Source organism: Loxodonta africana, chromosome 26, assembly GCF_030014295.1.
Source record: "Loxodonta africana isolate mLoxAfr1 chromosome 26, mLoxAfr1.hap2, whole genome shotgun sequence".
Taxonomy (NCBI): Eukaryota; Metazoa; Chordata; class Mammalia; order Proboscidea; family Elephantidae; genus Loxodonta; species Loxodonta africana.
The window spans coordinates 29,115,661-29,134,959 of NC_087367.1; positions in this window are offsets into that span (position 1 = coordinate 29,115,661).

The following is a 19,299-nucleotide window of genomic DNA, read 5'->3' on the forward strand; positions in this document are numbered from 1 at the left end:
GCTGAGATGCTTGCTTAGGGTAGAGGGAATATGAAATGGGTGGTGGAATAAGGTAGTTGTAAATGCCAGTTACAATCATGTGACCAGTTGCAAAATTGATGACTGTAATTGTTATGCATATTTCTTCCTTTTTTTTGTTTTCTTCACTTATAAAATATATGATGTAAACAGGGTAGTGCATTTTTGGTTGTAAGCATGTTAATTGTATCATGTTAGGCACAAGTATGACTTTATAATTGTCATTATTCAGAAATTATGTATGGTTTAAGGAGATGTGTACAGGTGCCAAATTGACGAAGGGTGAGTAGTGATGGTTAAGGTTGTGTGTCAACTTGCCTGGGCCGTGATCCTCAGTGTTTTGGCAGTTATGATGTAATTTGGCTTTTTAATGAAGTAATCACCTCCATAATGAGATCTGATAAAATGTGATCACCACCATGATGAGATCTATTGTGAGCAGCCAATCAGTTGAAAGGTGGTTTCCTTGAGTGTGTGGCCTGCATACAATAAGGGTGACTTTCTGGCAATGCTCACTGGCTTTTGCTTGCTCTGGATCCTGAAGCTGGCTCCTGTTCCTCTGACCTCCAGTTCCTGGGACTTGAGCTAGGAACTTACCTAACTATCTTGGAATTTGCCAGCCTCTATAGCCTGTGAGCCAGCAGCCTGCCATCGGACCTGTAGATCTTGAGTTCATCAACCCCTGCAGCTACATGAGTATGGAGAAGCCTCTGGGCTCCAGCCTGATGCATGGATTTGGGACTTGCCAGCTTCTACAACCACTTGAGCTATTTCCATGAGATAACTCTCTTTCTCTCTCTCTCTCTATATATATATTTCACTGTTTTTGCCTCTCTAGAGAACCCAACCTAAGACATAAGTAAATTGGAATCAACTTCCTGGAAGATAATTTATCCTTTATCTTTGAAATTTTCATACATTTTGACCCAGTTATAAGTATGACTCTTCTTTACTTAAAAAGAAATCAAAAGAACTTTTAAATTCTTTTGCTAGTAAGTTTAAAGTAGTTTTAAAAAAGTGAAGGGATCAATAACTCATCATACTACAAATACATAGTCTCTTTTCCATTACCAATGTTTTCAAGAGTGCTCAATACTTCCCACTTCTGCTTCCACTCAGTCTCACAGTGTACTTTTATCACTACCTCATTGAAACTTCTCACCAAAGAGCAGTTAATTACCTGATTGAGGTACCCATTCTTTTTTTTTGTCTTTAACATTTTTTAATTTTTGACAAAGCCTTTATCTTCTTCTGAAAAATATTTTCTCCCTCTGCCTCCAGAACAACATTATGACAAGAGTAATTTTTTTTTTAATATTTAAAGATTATTATATTATCCTTGTGCTAAATGTTCTTGAATGCATTCTCATTGTTTGGGGGTGAAATCAAGTTACCTCCACACTTCTGCCAAGATACACCATAATCCTTATGTACCTCCTAATTTACCACTCTCCTCACATTCTGACTTCTAGTTAACTCTAATTTTCAGTTCATTCGATGAGTAAATTCTATTGCATCTAGGTCTTTCCATCAGTGTTTCTGTCTTCTAGGACTTCTTTAAAACAGATTTTCTGTTTATGATATCTGACTAATTTCTTTTCAGATTAATAATCTTCTCTTTAAATATATCTAGGCCATTGCCTCCAATATGAACCATCCACTGCCATTGCTGTGGTTTCCTGAATTTTATTTGCTAATTTGTTAATAGCATGAATGCTCCTTAAATGAAGTCTTAACATTTTATTACAATTTCTAAAATATTAGTAATGTAATCTTACCTGTAATGTATTTGTAAAATGTAACAGCTTGAATTCAAGCTGGTTTCAGAAGAGGACATGGAACTAGGGATATCATTGCTGATGTCAGATGTATTCTGGCCGAAAGCAGAGAATACCAGATGTTTACTTGTGTTTCATTGACTATGCAAAGGCATTCAACTGTGTCGATCATAACAAATTACGGATAATTTTGAGAAGAATGGGAATTTCAGAGCACTTAATTGTGCTCTTGAGGACCCTGTACATAGATCAAGAGGTGGTCATTTGAACAGAACAAGTGGATACTGAGTAGTTTAAAATTAGGAAGGTGTACGTCAAGGTTGTATCCTTTCACCAACTTTATTCAATTTGTATGTTGATCAAATAATCTGAGAAGCTGGACAATATGAAGAAGAACACTGCATCAGGATTGGAAGAAGACTTTAACAATCTGTGATATGCAGAAGAAACAACTTTCCTTGCTAAAAGTGAAGAGGGCTTGAAGCACTGATGACGATCAAAGATCACAGCCTTCACTATGGGTTGTGTCGCAACAAAAAACCTCACAACTGAACCAATAAGCAACATCATGATAAACAGAGAAAATATTGATGTTGTGAAGAACTTCATTTCATTTGGATCCACAGTCAATATCCATGGAAGCATTAGTCAAGATATCAAACAATGTATTGCATTGGGCACATCTGCTGCAAGAGATCTCTCTAAAATATTGAAAAGCAAAGATGTCACTTTAAGGACTAAAGTGCACCTGACCCAAGCCATGGTGTTTTCAATAGCCTCATATGCATGAGAAAGCTGAGCAATGAATAAGGAAGACAGCAGAACTGATGCCTTTGACTTACGGTGTTGGTGAAGAATACTGAATATACCTTGCCCTTCCAGAAGAATGAACAAATCTGTCTTGGAAGAAGTACAGCCAGAATACTCCTTAGACACAAGGATGGTGAAACTTTGTCTTACATTCTTTGGACATGTTATCAGGAGGCATCAGCCCCTGGAGAAGGACATCATGCTTGGTAAAGGGTCAGCAAAAAAGAGAAAGACCCTCAATGAGATGGATTGACACAGTGGCTGCAATAATGGACTCAAGCATTAAAATGATTGTGAGGATGGTGCAGGACTAGGCAGTGTTTCATTTTTTGTGCATAGGGTCACTACAAGTTGGGACCAACTCCACAGCACCCAACACCAACATACCAACAGCAGCTTGAAGGGGTTTGAGAGATCTGGAGATTTGACAAGACGAGATTGGGGGTATGACAACCCCAGTTCTCACCACGCATTGCAAAAGTGATCAGGTCTCACTGAATTGTTTTCTTTTGATTACTTGGGCTTATTAATTGTGTAATTTATCACAGGAGTAGCCGTAAAGCAATTCTCTCTTACAGGTAAGTCACAGAAGCAAAGAAAGCAGAACTTCTATTTGATTTACTATATTTTAGCAGCTTTATTAAGACATGATTTATATACCATACGATTCACTCATTTAAAGTGTATAATTGAATGTTTTTTAGTATATTCACAGAGTGGTACAACTATTTCCACTTTCTCATTTTAGAATATTTTGTCTCACTAAAAAAAAAAAAAAGGGAACCCCATATTTATTGTCCCCCTACCACTCTTCCCACCCCAGTCCTAAGTAACCACTACCACTCTTCCCACCCAAGTCCTAAGTAACCACTAATCTACTTTGTGTTTCCATGAATTGGGGCATTTAACATAAATGGAATTACATAACATGTGGCTCTTTGTGACTGACTTCTTTCACTTGATATAGGTTTTCAAGTGTCATCCTTGTTGCAGCATTAATCAGTACTTCATTTCTTTTTATTGCTGAATAACATTCCATTTTATGTATATACTACATTTTAATTTACCCATTCATTAGCTGATGAATATTTGGCTTCCTTTCACTTTGGGGCTGTAATGAGTAATATTGCAACAAGCATTTGTGTACAAATTTTGTGTGAACGTATGTTTTTATTTCTCTTGAGTATGTCCTAAGAGTGAAAATTCTGGATCATATGGAAACTTTATGTTAACATTTTGAGGAACTGCAAAACTGTTTCCTAAAGCAATCATATAATTTTACATTCTCACCAGTAATATATGAGTTAAAAATAATGGATTCATCTGGACAAATTTGAAGGCTCCAGTGATTATAACCATGTATCCAATGCTAAAATCTAGATGAAAAGTAATAGTAACCACAAGAACAAAAATGTTATTACCTCATAATAGTTCCCCCCCCCACCACCCAATGCCAAATACCTGGATGTTTATAAACACTTAACTGACTGACTTTTCTTCCACATGTCTTTAAGTCATGTGTGCATGGTACTGTGAAATGCATTATAAAATATATTTTAATGGAAAGTGCATTAAATCTAGGGATTTGAAATCCAGGACTATAAGCCTGACTCTGCCATGATCTAAATGTAGAACTTTAAAAAAGTTATACTCAGTTCCTTTGTCTTAGCTTCAATCAAATGATGGTAATAATTGCTCTTTACCTGTATCAGAGTAATAGAAACAGGGTATGTGTGAAATATTTTAAAAATGTTGAGAGCACTTGATACATGCAAGTTAAAAACATTAATCAGAGTGATTCTACTTGGCTTTAGAAGTGCTCATTCCATTTTTATAGAGCCTCCTTCATTCTTTTTTTTTTTTTTTTCCTGAGAGAATGAGATAATTAATATCTCTTGGAACTTTACATGGCTGGAGACTGAAAAAGATGACCTATGCTTATTATAGTGTCCCTATGAGTTGGAACCGACTTGACGGTATCTAACAACAACAACATGCTTATTACTCTATATGTACTTGTTTGTATCTAGCCTTGGATAAAAGGTGATTTTTGCAACTCTATAGAAGGCATTATATGATTTCAGTCCTCGAGGCTAAATTTCTCTCTATCTCTCTCCCCTCCCCCCACACACATGGCCTTAGACCCATTGCCTTGTAGCAAAGTCTTTTTTGAATGTTGTTGTTGTTGTCGTTAGATGCCACCAAGTTGGTTCCGACTCATAGCGACCCAAGGCACAATTGAATGAAACACTGCCTGGTCCTGCACCATCCCCACAATAGTTGCTATGCTTGAGCCCATTGTTGCAACCACTGTGTCAATCCACCTCATCAAGGGTCTTCCTCTTTTCCGCTGGCCCTGTTCTTTGCCAAGCATGATGTCTTTCTCCAGAGACTGATACCGCTAAACACGTGTTCAAAGTATGTAAGATGCAGTCTCACCATCCTTGCTTCTAAGGAGCATTCTGGTTGTACTTCTTCCAAGACAGATTTATTCGTTCTTCTGGCAGTCCATGGTATATTCAGTATTCTTTGCCAACACCACAATTCAAAGGTGTCAATTCTTCTCTGGTCTTCCTTATTCATTGCCCAGTTTCCTGCATATAATGTGATTGAAAATACCACAGTTTAGGTCAGGTGCACCATAGCCTTCAAGGTGCCATCTTTGCTCTTCAACACTTTGAAGAGGTCCTTTGCAGCAGATTTACGCAATGCAATGCGTGTTTTGGTTTCTTGACTTCTGCTTCCATGGCTATTGATTGTGGACCCAAGTAAAATGAAATCCTTGACTACTTCAACCTTTTCTCCATTTATCATGATGTTGCTCATTGGTCCAGTTGTGAGGATTTTTGTTTTCTCCACATTGAGGTGCAATCCATACTGAAGGGTGTGGTCTTTGATATTCATTAGTAAGTGCTTCAAGTCCTCTTCACTTTCAGCAAGCAAGGTTGTGTCATCTGCATAACGCAGGTTGTTAATGAGTCTTCTTCTAATCCTGATGCCCCGTTCTTCTTCATATAGTCCAGCTTCTCGGATTATTTGCTCAGCATACAGATTGAATAGGTATGGTGAAAGAATACAAGCCTGGTGGACACCTTTCCTGACTTTAAACCAATCAGTATCCCCTTGTTCTGTCTGAACAACTGCCTCTTGATCTATGTAAAGGTTCCTCAGGAGCACAATTAAATGCTCTGGAATTCCCATTCTTCGTAACGTTATCCATAATTTGTTATGATCCACAGAGTCAAATGCCTTTCCATAGTCAATAAAACACAGGTAAACATCCTTCTGATATTCTCTGCTTTCAGCCAGGATCCATCTGACATCAGCAGTGATATCCCTGGTTCCACGTCCTCTTCTGAAACCAGCCTGAAACTCTGGCAGTTCCCTGTCAATATACTGCTGCAGCCATTTTTGAATGATCTTCAGCAAAATATTGCTTGCGTGTGATATTAATGATATCATTCTATAATTTCCACATTCAGTTGCATCACCTTTCTTGGGAATAGCCATAAAGTTGGATCTCTTCTAGTCAGTTGGCCAGGGAGCTCTCTTCCATATTTCTTGGCATAGACGAGTGAGCACCTCCAGTGCTGCATCTGTTTGTTGAAACATCTCAGTTGATATTCCATCAATTCCTGGAGCCTTGTTTTTCGCCAATGTATTAAAAAAAAAAAAAAAGATTATTTTATTTTTATTCAGAGCATCTTGGACTTCTTCTTTCAGTACCATTGGTTTCTGATCATATGCCACCTCTTGAAATGGTTGAACATTGACTAATTCTTTTTGGTATAATGACTCTGTGTATTCTTTCCATCTTCTTTTGATGCTTTCTGCATCATTTAATATTTTACCCACAGAATCCTTCACTATTGCCACTCAAGGCTTGAATTTTTTCTTCAATTCTTTCAGCTTGGGAAACACTGAGCATGTTCTTCCCTTTTGGTTTTCCATTTTCAGCTCTTTGCACATGTCATTATACTACTTTACTTTGTCTTCTCGAGCCACCCTTTGAAATCTTCTGTTCAACTTCTGACAACTTGCAGAGGAATGGTACTGCATTCATCGTCAAAAAGAACATTTCAAGATCTATCCTGAAGCACAATGCTGTCAGTGATAGGACAATATCCATACGCCTACAAGGAAGACCAGTTAATATGATTATTATTCAAACATATGCACTAACCACTAGGGCCAAAGATGAAGAAATAGATTTTTATCAGCTGCTGCAGTCTGAAATTGATTGAACATGAAATCAAGATGCATTGGTAATTACTGGCCATTTTAATGCGAAAGTTGGTAACAAAGAAGAAGGATCAGTAGATGGAAACTATGGCCTTGGTGATAGAAATAATGCTGGAGATGGAATGATAGAATTTTGCAAGACCAATGACTTCATCATTGCAAATACCTTCTTTCACCAACATAAACAGTGACTATACACATGGACCTCACCAGATGGAGCACACAGAAATCAAACTGACTACATCTGAGGAAAGAGGCGATGGAAAAGCTCAACATCATCAGCCAGAACAAGGCCAGGGGCTGACTGTGGAACAGACCATCAGTTGTTCATATTCAAGTTCAAGCTGAAACTGAAGAAAATCAGAGCAAGTTCATGAGAGCCAAAATATGACCTTGAATATATCCCACCTGAATTTAGAGACCATCTGAAGAATAGATTTGATGCATTGAACACTGGCGATCTAAGACTGGACGAGTTGTGGAATGACATCAAAGACATCATCCATGAAGAAAGCAAGAGGTCATTGAAAAGACAGGAAAGAAAGAAAAGACCAAGATGTCATTTTTGAATAGCAAACAATAAATAAAAATCATTTCGTTTGTTTGCATTCCTGCTTTAACAATCCTAACCTCATATTCTACCTTCACAACACATACCTGGCAGTATGGGTAGGGAGAAGGACTTGCAGTATTATCAGCTCTTACTCCAATATTTAAATAAAAATAATGTATGCAAGCAAAATTTCACGATAAGTGTTATGAAGGAAAAGTTCAGAGCCTGTAAGAGTGCATTAGAAGGAAAACTTGATTGATTTAGGGGAAGGTTTGGAAAGACTATCTGTGAACGAGAAAAGAAAGGAGACCTAAAATATGAGTGCGAGTTAGGTGAAGAGTACCTGTGAATGTGGAGAGATGGGTCAGGCCCAGGTAACAGTGTGTACACAGACACCTATGGAAGCATTCAACCTGTTACAGAAACTGTAACAAATCTCACGTGGCTTGAACATAGTAACCCAGAGGGTAAGTTGTATAACATTCGCCAGGAGAAGTTGGCAGGGGACCCAACAACAAGGGTCTTTAGGAGCCTATAAGGATCTGGGGAATGCATATGGGGAAAAACAGAGAACCATAGAAAGGGTTTAAAATTCCATTCCATCTTCCCTGCCTTCTTTTGGATTATTTGAATATTTTTTAGTATTTCATTATCATTTAGTTATTAGGTTTTTTGGCTATCTTTTTTTCATCATATTTTTAGTGGTTGCTATAGGAATTTTTTTTTATAGGAATTACAAATATACATACCTAAATTTAACAGACTACATAGAGCTGATATTGTACCATTTCAAGTAAAATGTTGAAGACTTCCAACTGTGTAAGTCCCTTTGCCCTTCCAGCTTTATGTCATAGTTGTTGTTCTTCTTAGGTGCTGTTGAGTCAGTTCCAACTCATAGTGACCCTATGTACAACAGAGCAAAACACTGCCAGATCCTACACCATCTTCATGATTGTTGTTATGTTTGAGTCCCATTGTTGCTGCCACTGTGTCAATACATCTCACTGAGGGTCTTCCGCTCTTTCGCTGACCCTCTACCAAGCATGATGTCCTTGTCAATTTGTGGTACTGTGATGGTTTGGGTGTTGCTGTGATGCTGGAAGCTATGCCACTGGCATTCAAATACCAGCAGGGTCACCCAAGGCAGACAGGTTTCAGCTGAGCTTCTAGACTAAGACAGACTAGGAAGAAGGAACTGGCAGCCTACTTCTGAAAAAAATTAGCCAGTGAAAACCTTATGGATAGTAGTGGAACATTGTTTGATATAGTGCTGGACAATGGACCCCTCAGGTTGGAAGGCACTCAAAATACAACTGGGGAAGAGCCATTTCCTCAAAGGAGAGTCATCCTTAATGACTCAGAGTCAAGCTTCCTAGGCCTTCATTTGCTGATGTGGCATGATGTTGTTGTAGGTGCTGTCAAGTCAGTTCCAACTCACAGCCATTTGTTACCAAAATATTTGTAGATGTAAGCTATTTATGCACATTGAAAACCCCACCAGACAATATTACATACATATTTTTTTTGCTTTTAGTAGTCGTAGGTTTAAAATAATTTAAGAGGATAGTTTATTGCATTTAACCAGATATTTATCATCTTTATTTGTTCCCAAATTTCCAAACTACCTTTTGCTATCCTTTCCAACTTTAACCTGAAGAACTTCATTTAGCAATTCTTTTAGAGCAAGTCATCTGACAACAAGTTGTCTTAGTTTTCTTCATCTGAGAATGCTTTTATTACACTATGATTGCTGAAGGATATATTTGCTGGATACAGAATTTGGCCTTGACAATTCTTTTCCTTCAGTATTTTAAGGTATCATTCCACTGACTTTGTGCCTCTAAAGATTCTGACGCTAAATCAGCAATCATTAGAATTTTAGTCCTTGATATGTAATGTGTCATTTATTACTGTCTTCTTTATATATATATACATGTATTTATATATATATATATATATATACATATATATATAGTTTTTAGCAACTTACGATGTGTCTGGGAATGGTTTTATTTGAGTTTATCTTATTTGGGGTTAGCTGTGCTTCTTGAATATGTAAATTTATATTTTTCACAAAAATTGGGATGTTTTCAGCCTATATATATAAACCTAGTGCCATCGAGTCGATTCTGACTCATAGCGACCCTATAGGACAGGGTAGAACTGTCCAATAGAGTTTCCAAGGAGCACCTGGCAGATTTAAACTGCTGATCCGAAGCACTTAACCCACTATACCACCAGGGTTTTCCAAACATGTATATATATCTTCTCTCCTTGTGTACTGTAATGACATAGATGTTATACTTTGTGGTACTGTCCTACAGGTTCCTTACATTCTGTTTGTTTTTATTTTTTCAATCCTTTTCTCTCTGTTCTTCATATTGGATAATTTCTATTAACTCACCTTCCTGTTTACTCTCTCAACCGCATTTTGTTATTGAGCCCATTGAGTGAAATTTTAATTTTGTTTGTATTTGTCCGTTCATAAATTTCCACTTGCTTCTTTTTCATACTTTCTATTTTTCTGCTGAGAACTTCCATTCATTTCAAGAGTGTTCACTTTTGCCTCATGGAACAATGGTTATGTCAGCTGCTTTAAAGCCTTTCTGATAATTCCAACAGCTTGGTAATTGGTAAGATTTTCCTACTCTTCTTTGCAAATATTGGATTATTTCCTGGGGAGTTTGAATATTATGTTGTATGACTTTGGTTCCTGTTAAAATCACCTGGAAAATGTGAATTTTTGTTTGTTTTAGCAAGCAATCCAACTGTTTAGATTCAAATTGCAACTTCCACATCACCTTGTATTCCAAGGTCAGCTCAGTTATCAAATTCTTCACATGGCATAGGCCGCTAAAGGGTTAGTCTGGAACTTGGTCGGTGATTTGCATAGTAATTAATTCCTAAAACCTTTCCTATGCTTTAGTGTATCTGTTACACATTCACAGAGAGTCGTTGAGCCAGGCAGGACCTTTTGTTGATTCACAAAATTAGGGGACCCCACTTCCCAGTTCTTTCCTTGTTAGGATTTATGCCACACTTTTTTTTTTTTTTCTGGCACCTAGAGTCACCTTTGCCCAGTTCTTCTGACATAAAGGTACAGTAAAATCTGTGAAAGCCAGAAGCTGTGTAAGGTGGAAACCTATCAGAGAAAGAAAACTCAATATTTTCCACTAAAAAATAGGGAGTGACAGAGGAGTGGTAAGCCTACACCGTGTCAAAGTTGGAATACCTGAGAGAACTGGAAAAACAAGGCAGATCTGTTGAGTTGTGGCTCTCACAGATATCTCTGTGTTTTATTCTCAGAGTTTTAATACCCTGCATATAGTGGTAAGCAGCAAGAAAAATAAGAAAGAAAAAATTAATGAAGACTTCCTCCACAGCCTCTTGTCTTCGGAGGCTCACTTTCCCAGTTCGTCTGGCTACATATATGTGTTTTCTCTTGGAGCTTTAGATTTTGTGGCTGCAGCAGTGCAGCCCCCTGACTGGGGCTGACCTTGGTGCAAGACTAATATAGAATAGAAAGAGAGAAAAAGAGAGAGAGAGATGGGGACTCACCCCATGCTCTCCAGCTCAGAAAGTCACCTTTTTCCCACTATCTGAAAAGAAATAAAGTTTATCTCAGAGTTATCCCATTGTGCATTCTGCAACTGGGCCTTCTTGGTTCAAAGATGAAGATGAAATGGAGGAAGAAAAAGGTTCACTTGCATACAGTCTTCTCTCCAAGTGTTGTGTTCCTGCCACAATCTGCCTATCACTGTTTGCTCTTCAGAATCGTTGGAGAGTTGTGTTTGTATTCTACCTAGAGTATTAGTTCCATTGAGTAGATGTTATAGGCTATGGTGAGTTTATTCTATCTTGGCTGGCACTGGAAGTACATTAACGGGTTTCAAGCAGAGGTACGAAATCATCTGATTTGTCCTTTTGAAAGGATGCTAAGCACAAGTATAAAGTAAGCAAAGGAATGTATGAAGACCAGAAGAAAAATATGAATTAGAATATAATAGTCATCAGTCTCTCAACCTTCTTAAATCTTACTTCCCTTCAAAAGAGAAAGTAAGCGTATTTGTTCATATAATTTTGGGAACAATGTATGAATATTAAATTGGAAGGGTAGCTTAGAAATAAGTAATGAAAGCAAACCTTGAGGAGATATTATATTAAGCCAAATTTCCTTCACTCATTTGAATATTTCATTGATATTTCTGTGCACAAAATGGGAAACTAGAGAAATAATTAGGAAGAAGTCTCCTTAAAATTGGAAAAACTAATGTCATGGTTGAGATTGCCAGCAAGCTAATAGAAAAGCTATTTATGGCTACTTTTTTTTTTTTTTTAACAAATGGCTCGTAAATAACATTACATCACATAGATGTAAATAAAATGTTGACTTTTAGCACTTTGCCTTAAGGAAGGCAATATGGATGGTTAAATCAAACAGGTTACTGTAATTTTGTCTTCCCTACCATATTCTGAGCTATTAATGTGCTGATGGGTTTATTGGCACAGACCATACAATTTTCTCTCTGTCTTTGCTCAATGGATCATTTCCCTGAAGTGTGTGTTTGATTTCTAAGTTGACAACTACACACTCGAGCACATTTGAGGAAATCCCTTGAATCGCAAAGTCAGCCTGAGGAAAAATGTACTTTTAAAAAAATCATGAGAGAGTGTAATGCAAGCTATGCATGCACATTTTCAGTAATGTGTTCCTCGTCTTTTTCAGAACTGTATGAAAAAGAGCAACGGAATGCTATTCAAATAAAGATTCTTAGAAATCAACATAACCACCACCAACATCAGCAAAACAAGGCATTTCCATTCAGAGAGAGGATTTAACATTCTCAGCTTTATATTTGGAAAATGTGAGAAACTGTTCAACCGCTCCTCTTCATTGTGTATAGATAGATGAGAAACCTTAATGTCGATTAGCTGACAAATTAATTATTATGAAATTTACTTTTCATTATATAGCTTCCCTATTAAAGAACTTCAATTGCTTTAAATATCTTAATCTGACCAAATATATATTTTCTCATGTTCCAACTAACTCCTGTTGGTACATTGAAAGTGACTGTGAGTTCCTCATTCAATTAGTACCTGAAGGGCAGAGACTGTATCTAGTTCACCTAACACAGTAGATGATTGATGCTATACTTTCCTGTCTCTCCTCTATCTTATCAAAAAACTTTTAGGTGAGGTTCAGATATGATGTACTTCAAGAGATTTTTGTTTAACATACCAGGAACAGTGACTTTTTTTCTGTGAACTGGTTCATTCCCAATGTCTGTGCATTCACCTTGGGATTCTACTAATTCTGTCTCTCTCTCTCTCTCTCTTTTTTTTCTAATTTATGTGTAGTACATCTTGCATTGTTGGGGAGATTGTAAGATCCTTGTGGGCAAGGATACCATCCTATACTTTTTGCACTTCAAGGCTCACAGTGTAGCGTAGTGTTGTGTATCTAGTACTAAGCATTAAGTAGTATTAAGCAAATACTTGATTAATTTCACTGAAGGTTAATACTTCTTTATACTCAACAGATATAAAAACATATCCTCCCCAGTTGCATAACTAAATCTCCTCTCAGTATCTCTCCTCTGCTGTTCTCACTGAACTAGATTTAGTCTCAGTTTGAATGGACTCAGTAAATTTTCATGGATTTTGAAATATACTCACAATTGCCATTTCTGAAGTAGATTTTGGTAGTGATAGGAATATGATGTTAATCTTATCCTAATAATTTATCCTTTAAGTTACAGCAAAATGGCACAAAAATGGAAATGGGCCATAAACTGTAAAGTGCCATCTAAATTACAGGTATTGTGACTGATATATCCATATGCTCTTCCAATGCTGTCACTTCTTATTCTGTCCTCAAAATGAGGCCACATGAGTGAGATTAAGATGTCCTATCCTTTGTGAATGTGTTCAGGGTGCTATTCATTTTACTTATTTTTTGTGTGTGTGCTTTAATTTAAAGTTTACAGTTCAAGTTTGTTTCTCATACAAAAATATATACACACACTGTTATGTGACCCTAGTTGTTCTTCCTATAATGTCACAGCACACTCCTCCTTTCCACCTCATATTTCTTGTGTTCAGTAAACCAGCTCTGGTCTTTTTCTGCCTTCTCATCTCACCTCCCAACAGTAGCTATCAATTTACTCTCATGTATCTACCTGAGCTAAGAAGCACACTCCTCACAAGTATCATTTTATGTCTTACAGTCCAGGTCTAATCCTTGTCTGAAGAGTTGGCTTCTGGGATGGTTTTAGTTTTGGGCTAACAGAAAGCCCAGGGCCCATGTCTTTCAGGGTCCCTCCAGTCTCAGTCAGACCACTAAGCCTAGTTTTTTTTTTACTAGAATTTGAGTTCTGCACTGTACTTTTCTCCTACTCCTTCAGGAGCTCTCTGTTCTGTTCCCTGTCAGGGCGGTCGTTGGTGGTAGCCAGGCACCATCTAGTTCTTCTGGTCTCAGACTGATGGAGTCTTTGGTTTATGGGGCCCTTTCTGTCCTTTGGAAACCCTGGTGGAATAGTGGTTAAGAGCTACAGCTAATAACCTGGTTGGCAGTTGGAATTCACCAGGTGCTCCTTGGAAACCATGTTGGGCAGTTCTGCTCTGCCCTATGGGGTCGCTAAGAGTCAGAAACAACTTGACAGCAACAGGCTTGGTTGTTTTTGGTTTTGTCTTTTGGGCTCATATTTTCTTTGTGTCTTTGGTGTTCTTCATTCTCCTTTGCTCCATGGAGGTTGAGACAAATTGATACATCTTACATGGCCACTTGATAGTTTTTAAGACCCCAGATGTAGAACATTTTCTTAATACACTTTGTTATACCAATTGACCTAGATGTTCCCTGAAACCATGGTCCCCAAACCCCTGCACCTGCTACTCTATCCCTCGAAGTATTTGGTTGTATTCAGGAAACTTTTTAGTTTTTGGTTTAGTCCAATTGTCCTTGCTTCCCTTGTATTGTGTGTTGTCCTTTCCTTCACCTAAGATAATTCTTGTCTATTATCTAGTTAGTGAATACCCCCCTCCCTCCCCACCCTCTTAACCATCAAAGAATGTTTTCTTCTGTGTTTAAACCTTTTCATGAGTTCTTATAATAGTGGTTTCATACGATATCTGTCCTTTGGTGCTGACTAATTTCACTTAGCATAATGCCTTCCAGATTCATCCATGTTATGGGATGTTTTGCAGATTCGTCATTGTTCTTTATCATTGCATAGTATTCCATTGTGTGAATATACCATAATTTGTTTATCAATTCATCTGCCGATGGGCACCTAGGTTGTTTCCATCTTTTTGCTATTGTGAACAGTGCTGCAATGAACATGGGTGTGCACTGTGCACATATATATTTGTGTGACAGCTCTTATTTCTCTAGGATATATTCCAAGGAGTGGGATTGCTGGATCCTATGGTATTTCTATTTCAAGCTTTTAAGGAAGCACTGAATCGATTTTCAAAGTCATTGTATCATTTTGGTCTTCTTCTTGAGTAATGCTTTGCTTACCTGGGGTCTTTTCCCTTCCCGTAAGAAGCTGGTGATTTGTTTCTTCATCTCATTAAAAAATGTCATTGGAATTTGTATCAGGATTGCATCGTATCTGCAGATTGCTTTGGGTAGAATAGACATTTTCACAATGTTGAGAGTCTTCTTATCCATGAGCAAGGTATGTTTTTCCACTTATGTAGGTCTCTTTTCATTTCTTGCAGTAGTGTCATGTAGTTTTCTTTGTATAGGTCTTTTATGTCTCTTGTTAGATTTCTTTCTAAGTGTTTTATATTCTTGGGGGCTATTGTAAATGGTTAATTTGGTGATTTCCTCTTTGAAGCTCTCTTTGTTGGTGTAGAGAAATCCAACTGATTTTTGCATGTTTATCTCATATCCTGATACTTTGCTGAGCTCTTCTATTAGTTTCTGTAGTTTTCTTTTGAATTCTTCAGAATTTTCTATGTAGAAGATCATATCATCTACAAATAGAAATACTTTTACTTCTTCCTTACCAATTTGAATGCCCTTTATTTCTTTTTCTGGGCTAGTTTCTCTGGCTAACACCTCTAGCACAATGTTGAATAAAACTGGTGATAAGGGGCATTCTTGTCTGGTTCCCATTCTCAAGAGGAATGCTTTCAGGCTCTCTCCGTTTTAGAATGATGTTGGCTGTTGGCTTTGTATTAAAAAAAAACCCAGTGCCGTTGAATCGATTCTAACTCATAGCAATCCTACAGGGCAGAGTAGAAATGCCCCCAAATGCCCTTTATTATATTGAGGAATTTTCCTTCTATTACTATTTTACTGACAGTTTTTAATCATAAATGGGTGTTGGACTTTGTCAAGTTCCTTTTTTGCATCAGTTGTTAAGATCATGTGGTTCTTGCCTTTTGTTTTGTTTATGTGATACAGTACATTGATTTTCTAATGTTGAACCATCTCTGCATACCTGGTATGAATCCCACTTGGTCATGGTGAATTAACTTTTTGATATATTGTTGAATTCTATTGGCTAGAATTTTATTGAGGATTTTTGCATCTACGTTCATGAGGGATATTGGTCTGTCATTTTCTTTTTTTGTGGTGTCATTACCTGGTTTTGGTATCAGGGTTATGCTGGCTTCATAGAATGAGTTTGAGAGTATTCCATCCTTTTCTAGGCTCTGAAATTCCTTTAGTAATGCTGGTATTAACTCTACTCTGAAAGTTTGGTAGGATTCTCCAGTGAAGTCATCAGGGCCACGGCTTTTTTTTTGGTAAGGAGTTTTAAAATTACCTTTCCAATCTCTTCTTTTGTTATAGCTTTATTTATTTTTTCTATCCCTGTTTGTGTTACTTTAGGTAGGTAATGTGTTCCTGGAAATCTGTCCATTTTCTCTATGTTTTCAAATTTGTTAGACTACAATTTTTTCATAGTATTCTGTTATGATTCCTTTAATTTCATTTCTTATTCAGGTTATTTGCTTCCTCTCCTGTTTTTCTTTTGTCATTTTGGCCAATGGTTTATTGATTTTGTTGATCTTTATTCAAAGAACCAGCTGTTGGTCTTGTTAACTCTTTCAATTGTTTTCTATTCTCTATTTCATTTAATTCTGCTCTAATTCTGAGGTCTGAGGGCTTCTTTTTCTCTTCTTTTTCTATTTGTTCCAGTTTTAGGGTTGTTTTGATTCTGACCCTTTCTTCTTTTGATGTGTGCATTTATTTCTGTAAATTCATCTCTGAATACTGCTTTTGCTGTGTCACAAAGGTTCTGGTGGGAAGTGTTTTTATTCTCATTTGATTCTAAGGATATCTTTATTCTGTCCTTAATTTCTTCTACAACCCAGTAGTTTTTGAGCAAGGTGTTGTCCAATTTCCTTGTTTGATTTTTTTCCCTTGCTTTTTCTCTTATTGATTTCTGCTTTTATGGCTTTGTGGTCAGAAAAGATGCTTTGTAATATTTTGATGCTTTGGATTTTGTTAAAGCCTGCTTTATGGCCTAATATGTGGTCTATTCTGGAGAATGTTCCATGTGCATTGGAAAAGAAAGTGTACTTGGCTGCTGTTGGGTGGAGTGTTCTGTGTATGTTTATGAGGTCAAGCTGGTTGATTGTGGCAGTTAGGTCTTTACCGAGCTTTTTCCTGGATGCTCTGTCCTTTTACGGAAAGTAGTATGTTGAAGTCTCCTACTGTTATTGTGGAGCTACCTCTCTTTTCAAAGCTGTTAGGGTTTTTTTTTTTTCTTCTTCTTAATTTGGAGCCCTGTCGTTGGGTGCGTAAATATTTATTATGGTTATATACTTCTGGTTATTGACCCTTCAATCATTATACAGTGTTCTTCCTTATGCTTTGTGGTGGATTTTACTTAAAAGTCTATTTTGTCAGTAATTCATATTGCCACTCCTGCTCTTTTTTGATTGTTTGCTTCATATATTTTTTCTATCCTTTGAGTTTTAATTTATTTATATTTTTAAGTCTAATGTGTACCTCTTATAGGCAGCATATAGATAGATTTTTTTCTTTATCCGTTCTGCCACTCTCTGTCTCTTTATTCAGGCATTTAGTCCATTTACATTCAGTGCAATTATTGATAGGTATTTTTATGAGGTTAGTGCTGTCATTTTGTTGTGTGTGTGTGTTGTTGGCCATTTCTTTGTTCCACTTAATTCTCTGTGCTGAGTTGTTTTCTTTACGTATTTTCATTTCATCTTTTTCATTGTTGTTGATTTTGGTACTTGCTGAGTCTTTATGTTTTTCTTGTTTTTTATTTTGATGTGGAGGATTATTAGTTTCCTTTTGGTTACCTTAATATTTACCCATATTTTTCTAAGTTTAAAGCAATCTTTTATTTCTTCATATAGCATTGACTTCCTTTCCATATGAAAGATCTAAGACTACCTATTTTAGTCCCTCTTTTTTGTTTTAATGCTGTCAACTTTTACATATCAACATCTCTGTTTCCCCATTTTCAGTGTTTTCGCTTTGATTTATTTTTGTGACTTCCCTGTCTGGGTTGATTTCTGCTTGCTCTGTCTTGTGTTCTAGTCTTGAGGTTGTTATCTGATGTTATTGATGTTTTAACTGGAGGACTCCCTATAGCATTTCTTGTAATTTAATTTTGGTTTTCACAAACTCCCTAAACTTCTGTTTGTCCAGAAATGCTTTAATTTTGACATCATATTGCACTGGGTATTTGAGAAAACTTTGCTGGATATATAATTCTTGGCTGGCAAGTTTTTTCCTTCAAGTCTTTATATATGTCATCCCATTGCCTTCTTGCCTGCATGGTTTCTGCCAAGTAGTCAGAGCTTAGTCTTATTGACTCTCCTTTGTAGATGACTTTTCATTTAGTCCTAGCCTCTCACAAAATTCTCTTTATCTTTGGTTTTGACAAGTTTGATTATAATATGCCTTGGTGACTTTTGGGATCTACCTTGTGTGGGGTTCAATGAGCATCTTGGATAGATATCTTTTTGTCTTTTAGGGAAGTTTTCTGCCAAAAAATCTTCAACAATTCTCTCTGTATTTTCTGTTACCCCCCCCCACCCCAGTTTTGGTGCTCCAATCACGCATAGGCTATTCTTTTTGATAGAGTCCCACATAATTCTTAGTATTTCTCCATTTTTTTTTAATTCTTTTATTTGATTTTCCTCAAATAAGCTGGTGTCAAGTGCTTTATCTTCAGTCTCGCTAATTCTGACTTCCATTGCCTCAATTCTGCTCCTTTGGCTTTCTAATGAGTTGTCTAATTCTGAAATTTTATTGTTAATCTTCTGAATTTCTGTTTGTTTTCTCTCTGTGGATTCTTGCAGCCTGTTAAGTTTGTCATTATGCTCTTCTATAATCTGAAGTTCCTCCATTGCTTTGTCTGTGTGTTCCTTGGCTTGTTCTGAATTTTGGCTGATCTTTCTTGAAGAGTTCTGTGCCTTAATCTTTGGTATTCTACCTCTGGGAATTCCATGAAATTATCTTCCGCCAGAAGACCTCTTGATTCTTTTTTGGGGCACTTGCTGAAGCCATCATGTTTTGGAGCATTATATGATTTTATACTGACTGTTGTCTCCTAGCTATCAGTAAGTTATTATGTTTATTTATTTTATGTTTGTTTACTATGTCCTAGCTTCTTGTTTTGATATGCCCAAATAGGCTGCTCATGTGAGTTAGTTTGATTATTGGTGGCTTTGAAGTCTAACTTCCTGTCACCAGCTGGTTAGATCTGTTACTAGGTATGTGAGCCCAGGAGCCCATTTACTTTTCTTGTATAGGTTCAGCTCAGGTGTTCAGGTAGTTAGTCACCAAGTGTGTGGTACAGCCTCTCACCTACAGTCCTAGACTGGCAGGGGTGATTGGTGTAGGCACAGGTATCTCACTGCAGTAGGGGATCACATGCTGAGCAAGGCAGGGGGCAGACA